A 21,383-nucleotide genomic window follows, 5' to 3' on the forward strand; every position below is an offset into this window, starting at 1 on the left:
AATAATGGATAGAACAACAAGAAAAAAAATCAGCAAATGAATAAAAGACTAAACAACACTATAAACTAACTGGACCTAACAGACATCCGTAGAACACACTACCCAACAATAATAGAATGTACTTTCTTCTTAAGTGAACATGCATCATTCTACAGGATAGACCGTATGATATATCATAAACCAAACCTCAATAAATTTAAAAGAATAGGAATAATACAAATCTCTGACAACAACTGAATGAAATTAGAAAAACAGGGGAAAATATGGGTAACCCACAAACAAGTAGAAATTGAATAATATATTTCTCAATACCCAATGGAAAAAGAAAAAATCAAAAGAGAAATCAGAAAATACTTTGTGATGAATGGAAATAAAGATACAATGTACCAAAACTTATGGGATGCAGCTAAAGCAGTGCTTAAGGGAAAGTTATTGCTATGAAATCTTTTGGTAAGAAAAAAGAAAGATCTCAAATCAATAATCAAAACTTTCACATGAATTCACCTGGAATAGAATAGCAAACTAAATATAAATCCAGAGAAAGAAGAAAATAATAAAGATTAGAGCAGAAATTAATAAAAAAGCATAGAAAACAATGGAAAGAAATCAATAAAACCAAAAGCTGTTTTTTTGAAAAGCTCAACAAAATTGACAAGCCTTTAACTAGCTTGACCAAGCAAAAAAGGAGAAAAAAAGAGACTCAAGTTGAAACAATCAGAAATGAAAGGGGACATAACTACTGACCTTAGAAAAATAAAAAGTATTGTAAAGGAATACTATGAACCATCATACACTAATATATAAAATGAATTAGATGAAATGGACAAATGCTTAAAAATACACAAACTACCAAAACTGACTCAAGAAGAAACAAACAGTCTGAATAGACCTATAACAAGTAAAGAGATTGAAGTATGAGAAACAAAACAAACAAACAAACAAACAAAAAACTACCCACAAAATGAAGCCCTGGACCAAATAACTTTACCATTGCATTCTACCAAACATTAAAAGAAGAATTAATTTCAATTCTTCACAAACTCTTCCCAAAAATGGAAGAGAAGGAAAGACTTCCCAACTCATTCTATTACCTTCATGCCAAAACTAGTCAAAGACATCACAAGAAAAGAAAACAACAGAACAATATCTCTTATGAATATGGAGGCAACAACCTAAACAAAATATTTTCAAACCAAATCCAGCATCATATAAAAGGAATTTTTCACCATGACCAAGTGGGATTTATCTTAGTGATGCAAGGTTGATTTATAATCTGAAAAATCTATTCATTTAATACATCTTATTAGTAGAATAAAAAACAGAAATTACATGACTATCTCAATAGATGCAGAAAAAGATTTAACAAGATCCAAAACTCTTTTGTGATAAAAAAAAATAAACAAACTAAGAATATAAGGAAACTGCTTCAACCTGATAAAGAGCATTTTTGAAAAACACACAACTATCCTTGTACTTAATGGTGAAAGATTGGACAGTTTATCTCTAAGCTTAGGAAAAAGACAAGAATGTCTGCTTTCACTACTTCTGTTCAACATTATATTGGGAGTTCTAGCCAGATAAATTAATCAAGGGAAACAAAAAACAATCAAATTTGAAAAGAACTAAAACTAGCTCTAGTCACGGATGGTCTGATCCTGTATATAGAAAATCCTTACAAATCTACTAAAAACTATTAGAACTAATAAATGAGTTCGGCAAGGTTGCAGGATACAAGGCCAATATACAATATTTAATTCCTTCTTAATACACTTACTTTGAACAATAAATAAAATAAATCAATTCCATTAACAATAGTATCAAAAATAATAGGACATTTAATGAAACAAGGGTAGAAGTTACATTCTGAAAACTATAATATGTTGTTTAAAGAAATATCTAAATAAGTGGGAAAACATTTTCACAGATTGGAAGACTTAACATTGTTATGATGGCAATTCTCTTCAAACTGATCTACAGATTCAATACTATTTCTACCATAATCCAAGCTGACTTCTTTGTAGAAATTGATAAACTAATTACAAAATTCATATGAAATTGCAAGAGTTGTGGAAAAGCTAAAACAATTCTAAAAAAGAAGAGGAAAATAGGAGGACTCACATTTCCTAGTTTCAAAACTCATACAGAGCATCAGGAATCAAGACAATGTGTAGTGGCACAAGAATATATATATATAATAGAATTGAGAGTTCAGAAACTAAACCATACATCTATGCTCAACTGATTTTCAATAAGGATGCCCAAAACTATTTATACTGAATAAAGTTTGACAATTGTTCATACCATATACAAAAATTAACTCAAAATGAATAAAAAACTTCAATGTTAAGAGCAAGAACTATAAAACTCTTCAAAGAAAACAGGGCTAAATCTTCGTAACCATGGATTTGCAAAGGATTCATAAGCATAACACTAAAAGCATAAGCAGCAAAAGAAAAAAAAATAGATAAATTAGACTTGATCAAAACAAAACTTGTGCTTCAAAGGGCATCAGCAAGAAAGTGAAAAGACAACCCACAGAATGGGAGAAAATATTTGCAGATCATATATCTGATTAGGGACTTGTATGTAGAAGATATATAAAACCTCTAAAAATACAATACCAAAAATATAATTAACCCAATTTAAAAAAATGGGTAAAGAGTCTGAATAGACATTTCTCCTAGGAAGATATTTAAATAACCGATAAGTATATGCCATAAGAACATGCAAAGAGCTGAACATTATTAGCTATCAGGAATGCAAATGGAAATCAAAACCACAATGAGTTACCACTTTACACCCACTAAGATGGCTGGAATAAAAATGAAACTTGCATACGTTATGCTATGTGAACAAAAGTCAGTCACAAAAGGCCACATATTATATGATCTCATTCTTACGAAAGTCCAGAACAGAAAAATCCATAGAGACAGAAAGCAGGTGCACAGTTACTGAGGGCTGGGTCAGGGGAGGTGGGGGGGTAAGAGAGTGATATTTAAAGGGTACAGAGTTTCTTTTTGAGGTAATGAAACGTTCAGAATTGACTGTGATGATGGTTACACATATTTTTGAATATATTAAAAATTATTTAATGGTACCTTTTGATAGAATGGAGTTTCCTCAAGAAATTGCAAATAGAACTACCATTTGATCCACCAATCCCACTGGGTATATAGCCAAAGGAAATAAAATCACAATATCGAGATATCTGCACTTCTCATGTTCTTTGCAGCATTATTCAAAATCGCCAAGGTACGGAAACAGCCTTAGTGTCTGTCAATAGATGAATAAATAAAGTGTGAAACATATATATCTCACATTATACTTATATATATATGAATATTACTCAGCTGTAAAAAAGAAAAGAGTCCTCTCATTTGTGACAACATGGGTGAAACCAGAGTATATTATGCTAAGTAAAATTAGCCAGACTGGGAAAGACAAATACTATATAATCTCATTTATATGTCAAATCTGAAACGGTAGAGCTCATAGAAACAGAGTACAGCAGTGGTTCCCAGGGCTGCGGCATGGGGAAAATGGAAGGAGGTTGGTCAAAGGGTACACACTGTCAAAAGATGAATCAGTTCTAGCTAACTGAGGTGCACCATGGTGAATATGGTTAACAATGCAGTATATACTTTAAATTTGCTAAGAGAGTCAATCTTCAATGCTCTCATCACACCGGGAAAACAAAAACAAAAACACAACTGTTAGGTGATAGTTGTGTTAATTAGCTTTATTGTGGTAATCTTTTCACAATGTATGCATATATCAAACCATCACATGTACATCTTTAATATATACAATTTTAATTTGTCAATTATACCTTAGTAAAGCTGGAAAAAAAGAAAAAGAACAACTTTTGAAACAACAACAAAAAAAGAAAAAGGTTGAATGTGTGAAAAAAGGAGTGTGGAATTTAACCTGAAATTTCTGATAGTAAATCAAAAAAATTTCTCTTACTCTCAGCATGATCTCTGTCTCTCTCTCTTGCTCTCTCTCTCTTTTCTGGTGGAATTAGGTACTTGGATTTCATCAGTCTTTTTTTTTTTTTTCTTGTTTGCCTTGTGGTCTTTCTCTGCAGCAAGAACTGCCAAGCTATTTAAGGAGGAAATGCAAACTACAGTGAATTTCCCAAGGCACAGCTCAAAGATACTTGCTGGTCCCTGTAGAGTTGGATCTCTATGAAGCCCTGTGGTATTTTAAGGTGAGAATGGGTGACACTTTGAACTTTGCAACCATAAAAGTTATACTGGACTGCAGATACAGATCAGTGGATACAACTTCCTCAGGAATTTAAATATGTCAAATACACCAAAGGATATTTGATCATCCAAGATGTGGAGTCAGGGGAACTACTAAGCGACTCATTCTGGCCATACTCTTGACTTCTTTCAAATACAAGAGGAGGCTGGAAATATCAAAGACAGCTCCAGATTAAGGACTGATAAAGAAATTCTAAAGAAAGGGGGGTGTATCCTCACCCACTGATTATTGTAACATAAACATGAAGAGCACAGACTTTGGAGTCCAAGAGATGAGAGCTGTGTGACCTTTCCAAAGTTATTTACTGCTCTGAGCCTTTGTAACATGATTGAGAATGGAGACAATGATTTACCAATTGGAATATATTGCTTAGTTGCCCAATGCAGGCAACTAGATTTGTCCAAGTATGAGAGTGTTGGGAAGTTCTTTCGGGAGCTGGTGAAACATCTTGTCTGAGATATGTTCATTGAATGAGTTCTACTTTCTACCTCTGGTAGCTTAATTTGCCTCAGAAATCAAAGTGGAGCTTTGGAAGTGTTTTTCTCACTAACAGTCCTTCTAACGCCCATCCCATGCACAGATACTGAGACCAACACGCTTTGGTCCACTGTAGACTTTTCTATGCTTCTAGGTGCCCAGGAGACATTAAAACAAGCATTTGATGGAGTTATTTACCCTTCAATTTCCCCAATGTATTATTTATGATTTACTTTTTATGCTGAATAAAGAAATTTAAAAACGTGTTTTTATGGGCTATTTGTTGTTTCTTCCCCACCCCCACACTCTTTTTTTTTTTTTCTCACTTAAATTATGACTGAAGTCATCGCTTTTCATATGCGATGTTTCCATTGACTTTAAAACTAATGTAATCATTCAAAAATCTGCCAAACCCAGCCCTGAGGAATAAAGAAATAGGAGCAGTCCTAAATGGGGGAGGGTGGGCATCCCAGGACTGCTGACTTAGAGAGCACTTCCCCCAGGTGTGACTATATTAAAACCATATTTCACTTTAATAGGGAAGCACTGGAAGGGAACTTGGGGGAGGGTGGCCTCTCCTGATGCATGGGACTCCATTTGGACTAATAAAAGACCACTTAGCCATGAGGGCTCGTTACAATTAAATTGTCTCTAAACAGTTGGTTTCTTGGTAAACCTCCAGAGTAGAACAGCTGGAGCGTATGTAGCGGGAGGAGCTGAGGTCTGCTTCTGTCCCTGGAGCCAGAGTGCCTTTCAGTGACCCTCGTAAATCTCACTGCATAGGAGGTGCTGCTGAATGTCCTTTTAATCCTTTGGCTCAGCAGAGGACCCACGGCAAGGTATTGATCTGCTCTAAATCTTGGTATAACTTAACTGTCTCTGTTCGCATGCTGTCTTATTCTAGTAATGTTTCAAGATAATATTAGCCTTGTTAAGTGATCTGAGGATTATTTCTTCTGTTTCTATTTCCTGAAACAATTTGTAGAATAGAGACTATTTATTATCTGATATTTTAATTGAACTTGCTATAAAGCCTGAGCACAGTGACTTTGCTTGTAGACTTTTATCTTTAAATGTACAACTTGATAAGTTTTGACGTATGTGTATACCCATGAAGCTATCACCATGATCAAGACAGTGAAAGTATCCATAATCTCCAAAATTCACTATGAGTTTGACTTTTTTTAGATTCCATGTATAGGTGAGATAATACAATATTTCTTTCTCTGTGTCTGGCTAATTTCACTTAGTATAATGTTTCCAAGATTCATCTATGTTTCCACAAATGACAGGATTGCCTTCTTTTTTTAAGGCTGAATAATATTCCATATATATTTATATTAATTATATTTATATATATATGAAAAGAAGTATTTTTTCACATTTTCCTTACCCATTCTTCGGTCTCCTTATGCTGTTTGCATATCTTAGCTACTATGAAGAATGCTGCAATGAATATGAATATCTTCATTGAGATACTGATACGTCTTTGAGGTGCTGATTTCATTTCCTTTGGATATATACCCAGGGGTGGAATTGAATTGTTAGGTGATATGTTAGTTATAGTCTTAATTTTTTACAGAAACGCCATACTGTTTTTCCTAATGGTTATAACAATGTTAGAACTTCTAATACTGTCCCTCTTGTACTGTCTCTAAGGTTTCTTGCCCTCTATCCTTTTTCTCTCTGTTCTTTAGATTGGATAATTGCTATTGATTTATCCTAATGGTCCTCTGTTTTCTCCACTATTTGGTAAAAATCACCCAGTAAATTGTTTATTCTGGCTATCGTACTTTTTTTTGGTTTAACTTTCATCTTATTAAGACATTTTTTTAAAAAAATTTTTATTGGGGTATAGTTGATTTACAATGCTGTGTTAAGACAGAAAGTTTTTAGAGCAGTTTTAGGTTGACACTAAAATTGAGGGGAACTTACCAATACTCCCGGCCCCTGAGACGGAGCAGGACACTGTGGTCCTTGCCCCAACCCCATGTCCTCAGCCTGCCTTTTGTCTGTGGAAAAACCTTAGCCAAAAAGTAAGTTTAATCAGAGAAGTGAGAAAATGCAGAAACAAAGGGCAACAGTCAAAGGAGACCAAATAATAATAGTTTAGTCATTAAACAGAGTCATGGACATTTCATTCCTCCTTAAGGGCTGTAGATAATATTCTAAGTCATATTCCGTGAGCTGTCTTATAGATACTGAAACCCCTACCTGGTGGAAGAAGTTAACTACATGATGACCAGGCTGTAGCCATGACATAAGCTGCCACAATTCCAAGAATTGGCCTCACAGAAATGGGAACAAACCGACCCTGGAAATGAAGATTAACTGTACCTAAAACAATCGAGGTGACACTGGTCAGACCACCAATGACCAATTTCAAGATGACTGTCAGAGCTGACCGTATTGTTTCTGCTTGTAACCCCCTCCCTCTGTCTATAAAAGCTCTTGCTCCCTGATTGTCGGGGGGTGGGGGAAGTCAGCCTTTGGACAGGCATCTGCCCTCCCACCCCACCCCCGGTTGCCAGCCTCCGAAATAAAGCATCCTTTGCTTTCCTACCAACACTTGTCTCTCGAGAATTGGCTTCCGAGCGGAGAACAGCTGGACCTGGGTTCAGTAACACCCTTACACATGCATAGCCTCCTCCATTATCCATACTCCTCACCAGAGTGATACATTTGTTACAACTGATGAATTCACATCAGCACATCATAATCACCCCAAATCCATAGTTTATATTATGATTCACTTTTGGTGTTGTACATTGTATGGCTTTGCATAAACATATAATTGCATATGTCCTTCATTATAGTATAATACAGAGTATTCTCACTGTCCTAAAAATTCTCCACATTCTACTTATTTACCCCTCGCTCCCCCATCCCCAACCCCTAGCAACCAGTGATCTTTTTAATCTCTCCAAGGATTTGCCTTTTTCAGAATGTCATAAAGTTGGAATCATACAGTAAGTAGCCTTTTCAGATTGACTTCTTTCACTTAGTCATATGCCTTTAAGTTTCCTTCATGTATTTTCATGGCTTAATAGTTCATTTATTTTTTGGCAGTGAATAATATTTTATTGTGTGGATGTACCAGTTTATTTATCCACACACTTACTGAAGGACATCTTGGTTGCTTCCAGGTTTTGGCAAATATGAATGAAGCTACTTTAAACATCCGGGTGCAGGTTTTTGTATGGACACAAGTTTCTAACTTTTTTTGGGTAAATACCAAGGAGTACAACTGCTGAATCATATAGTAACCATATAGTAATCATATAGTAAGAGTATGTTTAGTTTTATAGGGAACCACCAAACTGACTTCCAAAGTGATTCGATCATTTTGCATTCCAACCAGTAATAAATAAGAGACCCTGCTGCTCTACACTCTCACCAGCATTTGGTGTTTTCCATGTTCTAGATTTTGGCCATTCTAATAGGTGTGTAGTGATAGTGGATTGTTGTTTTACTTTGCATTTCTCTGATGACATATGACCTAGGGTATCTTTTCATGTACTTATTTGCCATCTGTATATCTTCTTTGGTGAGTTGTCCATGAAAGTTTTTGGCCCATATTTTAATTGGGTAGTTATTTTCTTATTATTGAGTTTTAAGAATTCTCTGTATATTTTAATAACAAGTATTTATCAGTTATGTCTTTTGCAAAATTTTCTCCCATTCTTTGGTTTGCCTTCTCATTCTCTTGACATTGCATTTTGCAGAGCAGATGTTTTTAGTTTTAATGGAGTCCAGCTCTTATCCATATTTCTTTCATGGATCATGCTTTGGTGTTTTATCTAAAAGTCGTCACCATACCTAATGTCATCCAGGTTTGCTCCTATATTATCTTCTAAGAGTTTTATAGTTTTGAATTTTACATTCAGTATTGTGATCTTATTGGACCTAATTTTTGTAAGAGAAATAAGGTCTCTGTCTAGATGCGCTTTTTCTTTTTTGTGTGTGTGTGGATACCCAGTTGCTCCAGCATCATTTGTTGAAAAGATTATCTTTTCTCCATTGTCTTGTCTTTGCTCCTTTGTCAAAGGTTAGTTGATTCTGATTATGTGGGTATATTTCTGGGCTTGCTATTCTATTCCACTGATTCATTTGTCTATTCTTTTGCCAATAGCACTCTGTCTTGATTACTGTAGCTTTATAGTAAATCTTAAAATCAAGTAGTTTCAGTCCTCCAATTTTGTTCTTCTTTAATAATATGTTGGCTATTCTGAGTCTTTTCTTCTCCATAAAAACTTTAGAATTAGTTGGTTGATATTCATCAAGTAACTTACTGGGATTTTGATTAAGATTGCACTAAATCTGTAGATCAAGTTGAAAAGAATTGACATCTTGACAATATTGAGTATTCCTATTCATGAACATGAAATATCTTTTCCTTTATTTATTTAGTTCTTTGATTTCATTCATCAGTAGTTTCGCTCATACAAACCTATAAATATTTTGTTAGGTTTATACCTAAGTAGTTTATTTTTTTGGATGTTAATGTAAGTGGTATTGTGTTTTAAATTTCAAATTCTAGTTGTTCATTGCTGGTATTCAGGAAAGTGACTTTTGTATATTAATTTTGTATCCTGCAACCTTGCCAGAATTGCTTATTACTTCCAGAAGTTTTCTTGTCAATTCTTATGGATTTTCTGCATAGATGATCATGTTATCTGTGAGCAATGACAATCTATTCATTCCTTCCCAATCTGTATACCTTTTATTTTCTCTTCTTTTGTTATATTAGCTGGAAATTCCAGTACAGTGTTGAAAAGGAGTGGTGAGAGAGGACATCCTTGTTTGTACTGGATCTTAGTGGGAAAGCTTTGAATTTCTCACCATTAAGTATGAGGTTAGCTGTGGGTTTTTCATAGATAGGTTTTTATCAAGTTGAGGAAGTTCCCTTCTCCTAGTTTACTGAGTTTTAAAAATCATGAATGAGTGCCTGATGTTGTCAAATGCTTTTTCTGCATCTCTTGATATGATTATGTAATTTTTCTTTTTTATCCTGTTGATGTGGTGGATTACATTAATTTATTTTCAAATGTTTTTCTAGCCATGAATATTTGTGATAAATCCCAATTAGTTGTGGTGTATAATTCTTTTTATACATTGTTGGATTCAATTGGCTAATGTTTTGTTGAGGATTTTTGCATCTATGTTCATGAGAGATATTGGTTTGTACTTTTCTTTTCTTGTAATGCCTTTCTCTGCTTTTGGTGTGAGAGTAATGCTAGCATCACAGAATGAGTTAGGAAATATTTTCTTTGCTTCTATTCTCTGAAAGAGATTGTAGATAATTGGTGTAATTTATTCCTTAACTATTTGGTAGAATTAAATTCTACCAGTGAACTCATCTGGGCCTGGTGCTTTCTGTTTTGTAAGGTTATTAGTTATTGATTGAGTTTTTAAAAACAGACATAGACCCATTCAGATTGTCTATTTCTTCTTATGTGGTTTTGGCAGACTGTGTTTTTTAAGGAACTGGTCCAGTTCATTAAGTTATCAAATTTGTGAGTGTAAGAGTTGTTCATAATATTCCTTTTGATCCTTCCAGTGCCCTTAGGACCTGTAGTGATGTCCTTTCTCTTTTTTTTTTTTTTTCTGTATTAGTAATTTGTGTTGCTCTTTTTTTTTTTTTTTTTTTTTTTTCTTTTCTTTAGTTAGCCTGGGTAGAGACATTGATTTCATTGCTCTTTTCAGAGAACCAACTTTTAGGTTCATTGATTTTTCTCTATTGATTTTCTGTTTTCAATTTCATGGATTTCTGCTCTATTTTTTATTATTATTTTCTCTCCAAAAATTTTACTTTCAAATAACCCTATACCATGTCACAGAGAGTGTAGGTGCCTAAAATGACAAAATCCTAATTCTTTTCTTCTGTCTCTTGTATCATTGCTGTCATTCATTTCATTTATATATAAGCATACATAAATCTATCTATCTACTTATCTATCTATCTCTACCGTTCACCCTTGAACAACGAGGGGGTTAGGGGCCACAACTCTCTGCACAGTTGAAAATCTGTGTATAACTTTACTGTTAGCCCTCTGTATCTGTGGTTCCACATCCATGGATTCAACCAACCTACCATAATGTAGTATTGTAGTATTTATTTATTGAAAAAAATTTACATAGAAGTGGATCAACACAGCTCAAACCCATGTTGTACAGGGGTCAACCGTATATGTTAAATTATCAAATTTGTCTCTTGGTAGTCTTCTCAAATAGTAGTTTTTTATATACTTTTTATAATATATATTATATGTAATATATGTAATATAATGTTTACATTTGATAAATACATAAACATACATAATCCAAGACATTGTTGTCATTACTCTTTGAACTGTTATCTGTTAGATTAATTAAGACTAAGAAAAATAAAAGTTTTTATTTTAACTTCACTTTGATGCTCTTTCTTACTTTATGGAGATCTGAGTTTCTGATCAATATTATTTTACTTCTCTCTGAAGAAATTCTTTTAATATTTTTTGCAAGCCAGGTCAAAAATTCCCTTAATTTTTTTCCTGAGAAAGTCTATGTTTCTCTTCCAATTTTGAAGGATAATTTTGCAGAATTCTAGGTTTGTAGTTATCGCCTTCAACACTTTAAATATCTATACACTCTCTTCTTGCTTGCATGGTTTCTGAGGATACATTAGATGCAATTCTTATTTTTGTTTCTCTTTAGTAACATGTGTTTTTCCTCTGGCTTCTTTCAGGATTTTTTCTTTGATTTTTCTCTAGTTTGAAGACTATTTGCCTAGGTTTAGTTTCTATGGTGTTTTTCCTGGTCAGTGTTCTCTGTTTCCTGGATCTGTGGTTGATGTCTGACAGACATTAATTTGGGGAAATTCTTAGTCATTATTGTTTAAAATATTTCTTCTGTTTTTTTTCCTCTGTATCTTCTTCTTCTGGCATCCCCATTACATATGTTACACCTTCTGTAATTGCCCCCTAGTTCTTGGAATTGCTGTTGTTTTTTCAGTCTTTGTTCTCTTTTTAGTTTTCAAGGATCCTGTCTGCTATATCTTCTAAATCAGAGATACTTTCCTCAGTTGTGTCTAATCTACTAATAACCTCATCAAAGGCATTCTTCATTTCTGTTACAGTGTGTTATCTCTAGTATTTCTTTTTGGTTCTTTCTTAGGATCTTCATCTCTCTGCTTACATTCCCCATCTGTTCTAGCATGCTGTCTTCTTTATCCATTAGAGGCCTTAGCATATTAATCATAGTGGTTTTAAATTCCTAGTCTGATAAATCCAACACCCCTGCCATGTCTGGTTCTGATGCTTGCTCTGTCTCTTCAAACTGTGGTTTTGTTTTTTGCTTTTTAGTATGTCTTGTATTTTTTCCTTGTTAGCTGGACATGATGTACTGGGTGAAAGGAGCTGCCATAAATAGACTGTTAGTAATGTGGTGGTAAAGGGTTGGGGTAGGGAAGCATTCCATAGTCTTAGAGTCAGGGCTCAGTCTTTTAGTGAGCCCATTTCTCTGGACTGTGAACTTCACAAGTGTTTATCCATTTTTTTCTCCCCTGCCTAGGGGAGACAAAAATGGCTAGAGCTCATTGGAGTTGGGTATATCCCTTCCTTCAGGTCAGTTAGGCTCTGATTAATACCCAGCAGGTTTGACTCTGGTTACCTAGTTTTCCTTGAGGGCAGGCCTTGTGAAGAAAAGCAGAGTGCTCTGGTATATTTCAAAATGGTTTCTTTTTCTCTCCCCATGTGAGAAACATGAGGGGAATTTTCTCCATAATTTACTGTGGGAACCTGGTTGAGTTCCTGGAGGTAAATATCACAATATTGTGCACTCCCTCCCACCTCTGGCTGGGTTCCCCTGGAGTTTTTAACTCTCAGAGTTGTCCACACTAAGCCTTCAGCAACTTGTCAATTACAGTTTAAGTTTTCCTTCACCAACACTGATTCCCTCTCTGGTTTCCCCTGAGTGTCTGCTCTGATAAGCTGTGACTTTCTGTATTTGTTGTCTGATTGTCCAATCTTGGGGGCAACAGTTTGCCCTGTATCTTCCCCTCTTATACGGATCCAGGAAGAGCTATTTATTTTTCATTCTGCTCAGTTGTTTACTTGTTAGAATGAAGTGGTCACTCCAAACTTCTTCCATGTGGAACCTAATATTGTATTTTTTAATTAAAAAACTATTCATTTAGTTCTATTTCTCCAGAGGTTTTGTGTTTTTTACATTTATTGCCAGCATATTTTTCTTTATCTCATAAGGCATACTTGTACACCGACTTTACATCTTTGTCTATTTATTCACATATCTGTGTCATCTTGGGATTGGCTTTGAATAATACCCTTGGAGTGAGTCTCATTTCCCTTATTCTTTATATGTTGAGCAATTGGTACTGTATCCTGAATATTGTGAATGTTATATCGTTGAATCTCTGGATTATGATATACACCTTGAAAAAATTTTTTTAAATTATTTACTGAGCAATTAACTCTGTGGACTTAGACTGTAAAATTTGTCTGTTGGTAATCAGTTCGTATAGCAGGCCAGTTATTTTATCATAAACTGAACTGTTTGCCCCACATACACATACTTAAACTAGAGCCTGGCAGAGTTAACACACAGAATTTGGGATTTTCTTTATCTGGCTCTTTCTTTTCTGGAAATCTCCCATAGTGGCTCTAGTTATCCATAACTTTGATTTTTTGTTCTTCAGGCCTGAAACATAGCAAGGTTTTCTATAAATTTCTGTTTCCTAACATTCTGTGCATGCTGTGAAGATTTCAGTCACCCACAACTTAACCAATATAAATAGTAAATCCATCTCATTCTGGTCTGTTCTTTCAAATTTGGATCCCTTTAAAATTCTGCCTTCAGTTATTTGCTTTATTTATTTATTTATTTTTCTTTTCAGATTTAAACTGTTATAAGAAAGGTGGTAGGTCTGTTTGATCATAATAGAAGAAGAATATATAACTTGATTACTTAAAACCTGTCTAAGTATCTTTGTCTTTAAACTAGAAAGTGTAATCAATTTATTTTCATAAATGATATATTTGGATTTATTATTACATTATTTGGGACTCTATACTTTAATTTTCTATTTGTTTTCTTTTTTTTCTCAATTCCTTATGTGACTTTGGAAGTAACATACTCCATTTTCATTAGTTTAGTTATTCAGTTCAAATTTTTAGCATGTACAGTGTACTTAAACATCTAAAGTTAATTAATATCCATACCTTCTTCCTAATTGTACAAAGATCTTAGCACACTTTTACTCTGATCTTTCCCCATTCCCTTGCTCACATTGTTTTATATAATCCAAATTGGTGATTGGTATTTTTTATCATTATTGAATTTTAGTCAATCTTTACTTTATGTTCATTTATGTTTTTACCTTTCATCCTCATCATCATTGCTCTTTTTCTTCAGATTATTTTGTTCTGGGTTCAATTTTCTTGAAGTTCACACATACACACACTTTCAATGAGGTTTTTTTTTTTAATTTTTCTTTATTTTATTCTCACTCTTGAATGATATGGTAGCTGGGTATAGAATTCTAGATTGAGTATTATATCTTCATTGTGAAGAAGTCACCTCTCAGTTCATTTGTTGTGCTTTCTTAGGGGGGGTAAGTAAATTGTCTTTTCTGTTAGGCTGCTTTTATAATCTTTCATTTTTCTTAGGTGACTAAAGTTAACCTTGACATATCTTATCTTTGAGTGTATTTATTTATTTACTGCTTAGGATTTAGTTTTATTATACTTCTTGAACCTGAGTGTTAGATATTTCATAACTTATAAACATTTCATTGCCACTATTTTCACAAAAATTTCCTCTTACCCTTTCTTTTCATTTTTTCCTGGTATTCCTAGAGGATATATATTGGTACATCTCATCCCAGCTTTCCTATTTCTTATCCTCTTTCTTTCTTTTTTTTAAATAAATTTATTTATTTTATTTATTTATTTTTGGCTGTGTTGAGTCTTCATTGCTGCACGTGGGCTTTCTCTAGTTGCGTTGAGTGGGGGCTGCTCTTTGTTGCAGTGTGTGGGCTTCTCACTGCAGTGGCTTCTCTTGTTGCAGAGCATGGGCTCTAGGCCTGTGGGCTTCAGTAGTTGTGGCTCACAGGCTCTAGAGTGCAGGCTCAGTAGTTGTGGTGCATGTGCCCAGTTGCTCTGCGGCATATGGGATCTTCCTGGATCAGGGCTCAAACCTGTGTCCCCTGCATTGACAGGTGGATTCTTAATCACTGTGCCACCAGGGAAGCCCTCTTATCCTCTTTAATAACTTCTTTCATGTTTTTCTTGTCTTTGTCTCTCATTGCTCTATTATGAGTAGTTTATTCATATTTATTATATATTACATAATTTATTAGTGCTATATTTCTTTTAGTCTAATCTGCTTTTTCAACCATTTATTAGATATTTTTAATATCTAGAACTTCTAATTTGTGTCAAACCTGCCAGGTTTCTTTTTTTTTCTTTTAATTTTTTTTAGTATATTCTTGTGCTTTTTATTTAAAAATTTTTTTTTCTTGTGCTTTTTAGATTTTTTTTTATCTCTTTAATGCTAAGCCTCCCAACTACATTAATAAGCTTTTGGTTATTATTTTATATTAAACAAGATTTGTCTTGCTTCTTAAAAAATAGGAATCCTTTGTGGCCAGCATATTTCAGATATTCCTACATCATGGTTTTACATTGCTTCTAACAGGAAGAAGTAAGAATGGAGAGATGTGATGAGGCATCATTGATTTAGGGTCAAGATGGTGGAGAAAATAGGAATAAAGGGTGATTCAGAAAATTCACCTGGAGCTGCTATCCACCCTAAAGATTGAGGGGCTCTCATTTTCACTTTAAAATTAAATCCTTTGTTTCCTTCTTGCTAAAAATATAGAATCCCTTTACTCCCTGCTACTCAAAAATATAAACAGCAGCAGCACAGTACAAACAAGTTGCCAGCAACTACATTCATCACTTGCAGAGCATGTTTTGAAGGAAAATTAAATTATGAGTAATTAATTTTAGAGGTTCCTAGTCTAGAGTTATAAAAATGTTAATTGGAGTCTTTTATAAAAAGTCTTGAACTTTGAGAACTTGCATATGGAAACATAAAAACAAAAACCAAAACAGAAAAAACCTTGTAGTTGGAATAAAAATTTTAATCCAAAGAACAATTATCCTAGGTCAAATTAAAAAAATAAAAAGGATTCAGAAGCTCCTAGCAAAAGGACATTTTCCTTTGCTATAGATCCTAAATTTAGTGGGATTGTACACTACTGTCAGAGGCATAATGTATATTAATTCAGTTACTCATTTGGTTAAGAGTGTTGAGCTCCTGCTACACCAGTTATTCTGCTAGACCAGTTCCATATCTGCTTGGATATGACAGTGATCAAAGCAGAAATGGCAACTACTCTCTTAACTTTTAAAATTGCTTATTTTGCATAAGTTAATTATTTATGAAATTAGACATGATTATTTCATCATGTGGGTTCAGTCATTATCAATTAACTATTTAATTGCCCTTAAGGAATTCTGACTATACTATTTACTTACTCCAGGCATACCTTTTCTTTCATAACAAAGAACACATTTTTGCTCCTCCCTACGCCTCTGGTCTTACTTTATTCTCCCTCCAAAAGTGTTACTCCCTGTCTTCAAGCCCCACTTTCTTTTATTTGGGTTCTATGATCCATGAACCATCCTGCCCATATCCACTTCACAATGTGAAATTCTAATCATACTTCAGATATGTCTTCATATTACCTTACATTTCTCCTTTATAACAATTTCTACAGTTTACAAATGCATATTAATATATGAGACCACTTGCAGTTGGCTGTTGAACAATACAGGTTTGAACTGTGCGGGTCCACTTACATGCAGATTTTTTCAGTAGTAAATACTGCAGTGCTACATTATCTGTGGTTGGTTGAATCCACAGATGCAGAACTGGAGAGATACAGATGAACACGTATATGGAGGAACTGTATATATGGGGGACTGATTATAAATTATATGTGGATTTTCAGCTGTGCTGAGGGTTGGTACCCTTAACCCTTGCATTGTTCAAGAGTCAATCATACAAAGTTAAGATGCTTTTAATTGTAATAAAAAATACGATTCAAATCTTTGCTTAAATAATAAGGGTTCCTTGGCCTTTCATTGTAAGGAGTTCCTTGGTCAACTAATCACGTTGCCCCTTTTCTGATCTCTGGGAGGATCTCTCTTGTCCAATATCTATCTTGGTCACACCTTAAAGGGACAGTAGGAAGGATGCAGTCTTACTGCTTTAAGAGTTCACTTTGATATGAGTTTAAGGACTTGGAAATTGCTTGGGGCCAAGAAATCACAGCCAAGTTTGGGATTTTATTTACTGAGTGAAAACTTGGTGGCTTACTTCACTAAAAGCATTTGTTTTCTTGTCTTCCTCCCAGTGCTGAGATCGAGACCTCGTTGGTTTGCAGTATTCCTAGTGTTTATAGAATGCTCTTCTGTCTAATAAATTTCTATGGTAAAAATAAAAAAGATGGCCTCCTGCAGCAGAGTCTAAAAGGCTGGCTCTGAATCAGAGCTGCTGCATTGTAAATTGCAGTGTCAAATGTTTCCTAGTCTCACCACTTAAGTATCTTCCCAAAGATACTTAACCTCTATGTGCTTCTGTTACTTTATCTGTAAAGAAGAACAATAATTATTAGTTCTCACAATGATTACTGTGAGAACTAATAAGTTAATCCCTATAAAGTATTCAGAACAATGCCAGACACCTAATAAGCATGTATTAAGTGTTAGCTGTTGTTTTTATCATTATTTGACAGATTTCACTTTATCTTTATGCTTCACAAAAATGAACAGATTTTTATGGTCCGTACTATTAATTAGTTATGATGAATTTGTTCAGAAAAGAAAACTTCCTCATTAAGTCTTGATGTAGGGACAAGTTCAACTGAATGCAAAGTTGACTGAAAACAGTTGCTTCCTCCCCCCAACCAATTAGTGGGAATGAGCACACGAGAATCTTTTGGAATACCCACATGCGAATACTCCCCAAATTCCTTCCAGGCATAGGCTTCAAGAATGATGGTTACTACTTGTACCCACTGGGTTTGAAGGAGAGGAAGTAGGGTGACACGGCATGGCCTTGTGTCACTGGGGGAAGAATATCTATTCCAGAAGGAGGATGCCTGCACAGTCGTGAACCCTGCCTTTAGCCTCTCAGAAGGCATAAACGCTGAACCCAAGTGCATTAGCCCTTCTCCATGCTTTTCCAATCAGCACTGCAAAAATAAACAGTTTATACATTTAAAGTAACCCAAGACTACCCTCACCAATTATTTTATAAGGATCCCTTGGAAGACAAACACGTTCCCCCGCTCCTCAGCCCACAGCAGCCATTCGTCTGCCATGAGCTGTTGGAGGGCTGAGTAGCTTGCTTTCCCGGGGCTCGAGGCCCAGAGCTATTTTGAGGAATAGGGTACCTGTATATCTTCCACTCTCTGGTGAAGTGTCCTATCAGCTTAAGTTTCCCTCTCTACAAAGCCTTCCTACCTCTCCACCTGACTGATGTTTCCTATTCCTGGAGTATTTGAGCACCGGTGGTTGTCCCAGGGAAGTAGATGGGGTTGGGGCCCAATTAAGCAGTAGCAGAGCTGTTACTGGAATTTCTTGTGCTCAGAACCCTGGGAATAAAACAAAATCCACCTCTACTGAGCACATACTATAGGCCAGAGACTGTGTAATTTGATTTAATCCACATTAATGTAATGCCTGGTGTGTATTATAAACCCTTCCTTAAAATGAGACAACTGAACCAAAGACGACAGAGCCAGTCAGTGGATGGCATGTCTCTGAGATGCCACCTACTTTGTTCCAATGCCATCCTCCTTCTGCTACGATGTGCTGTTTCCTGCAAGAACAAGTAGCATGCACTTCATGACTCTCATGTGCTGGGTATGGAACAGAGAGATTAATAAGCACAATTGTCAGCCATCATAAGGAGCCATCCAGGGAGGCACGGATCAGATAGGGAAGATAAAGTTCATTTTATTCTTCACATTATTCATGGTCACATCACTAGAAAGTGATAGATCTGATATTTAAACTCAGGACTCTTTTCCAGAGCACACACTCTTTCCAATTTATATTGCTCATTATTATTTGAGCAAACAATATTTTAATCCTATCTGATCTCATCTTCTCCAATCTTACCATAGTCAATAGCTGTGAATCTGAGCACATTGTGTTTCCTGCTAAGGAACTAAATTTCTTAACTTATTGGGCAGTTATTTCTGATATTTTTCTCTTTCATTAATCTGGGGATTGTTTTTTTTTTTCACCTTGCTTCCTCTCTCTCTCTCTCTCTATATATATATGCGGCTTTTTCCTGTGAAGACCTCATTAAGAAACTACTATTCCTTCAAGGTCATTTTGTCCTTAGTTAAGTGACCCTTCCAACATCCTTTGGGAAATCAAAGTTTTATAGAAATTAGCATAAAGGCCTGGGTTTTTATTAAGTCTGGAATATGTAAGAGTTCTGGGATAAAATACCTAAAGCTCTAACAGACTCTAGGGCTAGACAAACATTTTGTTTCTCATCTGAAAACCTTTGTACTCTTTACCCTCCTGATCAATTGTCGATTAATGTGAGCTGGGCCTGGGAGGAGGATTGAGTTCATTAATAAATCAGATTATATCAGAAATTCTATCAGAGTTAGCTGAGAAAATGAGTGGATGAAGATGAAGGAGCATTATTTCTAGAAACCCTCCCTGTAAACTTCTTATTAGAGAGAAAGAGACTTCTCTGAATCCAACCTAAGTTTCAACCAAAGGCAGGATCACGGTTTTAGAGGGTCTCAATAATGCTTAGGATTCAAATTTGGTAACCTAAAATGAGGTTAACAGCTTCAGAGTTGATGCTACATAAAATTCTTTTTGTAGCATATAAAGTTTGTTGTGGAAGTAGTAAACATATTGGGTAATATATTAAATGCCCAAATCCCTCTTCTCTCAAAATCTATTAACTTTGGGTGAGAAATAAACTAGTTATACTCCCAGATTGATAAGAAACCAAATGAAAAATAGAAGTTGATAATAGCAGGGGTTACTGTTCTCAAATCAGTGGTGGCCCTCCTTCTTCTTAGCTAATAGGGGTCCTTTCTTGAACTCTTTTGTAAAAAGAGTCCAGGGCTGGAATGAAGGAATCTCATCTCCTTCCTCCACCAGTGTCCCCTACTCCTCAACCCCGGATTTTACCTTCTTAACCCCTTGTTTTATTGCTTGTCTGTCTCACTAGATCATAACTCCAGCATTGCCCAGATGGGGTGCACGATTTGTCAAACTCTCCTCCATGCTAGTATTCTTCTAACATTTTTCAAGGATTAGTTTATTAAAATTTCTTAATACCCCCAATCAGGTAGCGAATATCATTATATCTATTTTGCATGTGAGGAAATCAAGACCCACATAGGTTAAGTAACTTGCAAGGCCACCCAACTAGTAAGTGGATTTGAACAAGATTTGAACTTGGAAAGTCAGTTGCCAGAGTCCAAACTCCAAACTACCAAGATATATTACCAAAATAAATGGTTGTTGAATGAATGTCTTTAGTCTATATTAATATATTACATATGGATACATTCTATAGGTAATAATTCAGCATATTTGTATATATTTATGTTAAGCATATAACATCTATGTACTATATAGATTTATTTTATATTAAGGCCACTAGCATATTATATATCATCTCAATATTTATCTAACAAAGACACAAACATATGTAACATATATGGTATCTGACTTTATAATTATTCCACAAATATTTGTCAGGGTAATATATTATATATTGTTATATATAATATATACATATAACAAATGAATATTGCATTCTTGATATATAATTTATAAATCATGGATCTAGAATTAATACTAATATTTGTTTAATGAATAAATGAACACAATCCCTGTGGTCAGCTTAGCCTAGTGCCTCCTTTACTGTTCTCTTCTTTGCCCTTTGCCTGTGACTCTGGTGTCAATCAAATGATTCATGCTACTAGCTTTCCCTGCTAAAAGACACACCTTGTATTTGGCAATTAAATGAGAGAGAAAAAAGTGACAACAAAGTCCCCTACATTATTTTTTTTTTAATGAGAAAACAATCTACAGTTTTGATCAGACAATAGACTGCAGCCTAAGAGAGAAGTTTGGGAATGTCCACTCTGTTGATTCAGATTGTGGAATTCAGGCAACATTCCCAGGTTGGAAATTGGGCAAGAGATGACCATTAGAACCAAGAATAAAGGAATTAAGGGTCCTTGATTATATATATTGCCTCATCCAGGAACCAGAGTAGACAGACAGATCTTCAATGAAATACCTCCAGCTTGGATATAGAAAGATCTCTCTCTATCTCTCTCTTTATATTTATGTATATATTCCTTTGTTGGTCAAATAAAGTTGTTTGTATTCATGCTGTTGCTTTAAGACCCCGGTCTTTAGTGAGAGCTTCCATTTTCCCAGAGCAGTTCAAATGAACATGCAATTGAAAACAGATGTGGGCTCCAGCATGTTATTGCACAAGGGCGAATGGGGCACAGGGAGGGAAAGAGGGGGAGGTGGCAGGGACGGCGCGAAGGGACCTTCAGCAGCCCCAGG

General features: G+C 35.0%; 1 long non-coding RNA gene across 1 annotated transcript in view; it reads left to right on the top strand.

Moving 5' to 3' along the window:
• The first annotated feature begins 2,046 nt into the window (after positions 1-2,046).
• Positions 2,047-21,383, top strand: part of LOC309667653 — a 115,846-nt gene continuing 96,509 nt past the window's right edge. Inside the window, exon 1 of the long non-coding RNA XR_014267882.1 lies at positions 2,047-5,585. This is a non-coding gene — a long non-coding RNA (uncharacterized lncRNA). The remainder of the gene's footprint in view (positions 5,586-21,383) is intronic.

Source organism: Balaenoptera physalus (genome assembly GCF_965194825.1).
Source record: "Balaenoptera physalus genome assembly, chromosome: 10".
In the NCBI taxonomy this organism is placed as follows: Eukaryota; Metazoa; Chordata; class Mammalia; order Artiodactyla; family Balaenopteridae; genus Balaenoptera; species Balaenoptera physalus.